Raw genomic sequence first — 2,665 nt, forward strand, 5'->3', positions numbered from 1 at the left:
GGAGTGGTGGGTCCCGCCTGGTAGTGGGAGAGGGAGTGGAGGGAAATTTTGGGAGAGGGAAATTTTGGTGGAGGGGAAATTTTGGTGTGGGAGGGAAATTCTTTTGGGTTTGGGGATAGAAAAAAATAGGTTTTTTAAACTTTGTAGAAATCATGGTTAAAATCATACCGAGTAGCTCAAGAAAACGCCGGTATTGCAAGTTTAGTATTTTTGCTAGTTGGTAGGCCACATTTGACGATGTGATGCGGAGGTCTCCCATTTTTTTTGATTTTTTACGGTGTTTTCAAAAACCGGCCAATTTCGTCGCGGCGCCCGTCCGTGGCTAGGGTTTGAGCCGTGCAAATCTGTTGTCGATTCTGTGATGAAATGTCTACCAGTGAAGCTAAAAAGCATTTTCAGTGAAAATAACGGGCAAGCTATGGAGGACCCGCAGTTCAAATTCCAGCTGGTTCCAGCTGAATCGACCGAAGGTGGTCTGAATTGCCGGGAGTAGCTACGAGGGTCGGAAATGCATGGTTTTTAGCGACCGTCCGTAAAATAGGGTCTACTTTGAGATAGACATGGAATGGCGCCGTTTGGGGTGACCCTCCTTGTAGCCGCTTCACGAAAAACACATGTCTTTAGCATTCAAAAAATGAAAAACGATTTTTTTGTTAAACAAGTTGGAACCTTGCTTTGGCAACATTGTTTGCCATCACAAGATGGAGGCATGCGCCGAATTTGAGCATATTAACAAAAACTATTCAACGGATGCGGCCATATCATTGCTAGTTTGGCTTGAAAGCCATGAATCTTCGTTCATGGTAGGTCGTTTTTAGAACACTTTTTCAAGAAAATGCCGGTATTGCAAGTTTAGTATTTTTGCTAGTTGGTAGGCCACATTTGATGACGTGACGCGGAGGTCTCCCATTTTTTTGATTTTTTTTGAATTTTTTGCGGTGTTTACAAAAACCGGTCGATTTCGTCGCGGTAGCCGTCCGTGGCTAGGGTTTGAGTCGTGCAAATTTGTTGTTGATTCTGTGATGAAATGCCTACCTATGAAGCTAAAAATCATTTTTAGTGAAAATAACGGGCAAGCTATGGAGGACCCGCAGTTCAAATTCCAGCCGGTTCCAGTTGAATCGGCCGAAGGTGGTCTGAATTGCCGGGAGTAGCTATGAGGGTTAGAAATGCATGCTTTTTGGCGACCGTTCGTAAAATAGGGTCTACTTTGAGATAGACATGGAATGGCGCCGTTTGGGGTGACCCTCCTTGTAGCCGCTTCACGAAAAACACATGTCTTTAGCATTCAAAAAATGAAAAACGATTTTTTTGTTAAACAAGTTGGAACCTCGCTTTGGCAACATTCTTTGCCATCACAAGACGGAGGCATGCACCGAATTTGGGCATATTATCAGAAACTATTCAACGAATGCGGCCATATCATTGCTAGTTTTGCTTGAAAGCCATGAATCTTCGTTCATGGTAGGTCGTTTTTTAGAACACTTTTTCAAAAAAAACGCTGGTATTGCAAGTTTAGTATTTTTGCTAGTTGGTAGGCCACATTTGATGATGCGACGCGGAGGTCTCCCATTTTTTTTCATTTTTTTGATTTTTTTACAGTGTTTTAAAAAACTGACCGATTTCGTCGCGGCGGCCGTCCGTGGTTAGGGTTTGAGCCGTGCAAATCTGTTGCCGATTCTGTGATGAAATGCCTACCTGTGAAGCTAAAAAGCATTTTTAGTGAAAATAACGGGCAAGCTATGGAGGACCCACAGTTCAAATTCCAGCCGGTTCCAGCTGAATCGGCTGAAGGTGGTCTGAATTGCCGGGAGTAGCTACGAGGGTCGGAAATGCATGATTTTTGGCGATCGTCCATAAAATAGTGTCTACTTTGAGATAGACATGGAATGGTGCCGTTTGGGGTGACCCTCCTTGTAGCCGCTTCACGAAAAATGCATGTCTTTAGCATTCAAAAAATGAAAAATGGTTTTTTTTGTTAAACAAGTTGGAACCTTGCTTTAGCAACATTGTTTGCCATCACAAGACGGAGGCATGCGCTGAATTTGGGCATATTATCAGAAACTATTCAACGGATGCGGCCATATCATTGCTAGTTTGGCTTGAAAGCCATGAATCTTCGTTCATGGTAGGTCATTTTTTAGAACACTTTTTCAAGAAAACACCGGTATTGCAAGTTTAGTATTTTTGCTAGTTGGTAGGCCACATTTGATGATGTGACACGGAGGTCTCCCCTTTTTTTGATTTTTTTTTGAAATTTTACGGTGTTTTAAAAAGCGGCCGATTTCTTTGCGGTGGCCGTCCGTGGCTAGGGTTTGAGCCGTGCAAATCTGTTGTCGATTCTGTGATGAAATGCCTACCTATGAAGCTAAAAAGCTTTTTTAGTGAAAATAACGGGCAAGCTATGAAGGACCCGCAGTTCAAATTCCAGCCGGTTCCAGCTGAATCGGCCGAAGGTGGTCTGAATTGCCGGGAGTAGCTACGAGGGTCAGAAATGCATGCTTTGGCAACATTGTTTGCCATCACAAGACGGAGGCATGCGCCGAATTTGGGCATATTATCATAAACTATTCAATGGATGCGGCCATATCATTGCTAGTTTGGCTTGAAAGCCACGAATCTTCGTTCATGGTAGGTCGTTTTTTAGAACGCTTTTTCAAGAAAA

Source organism: Triticum aestivum, chromosome 7B (genome assembly GCF_018294505.1).
Source record: "Triticum aestivum cultivar Chinese Spring chromosome 7B, IWGSC CS RefSeq v2.1, whole genome shotgun sequence".
NCBI classification, from domain to species: domain Eukaryota; kingdom Viridiplantae; phylum Streptophyta; class Magnoliopsida; order Poales; family Poaceae; genus Triticum; species Triticum aestivum.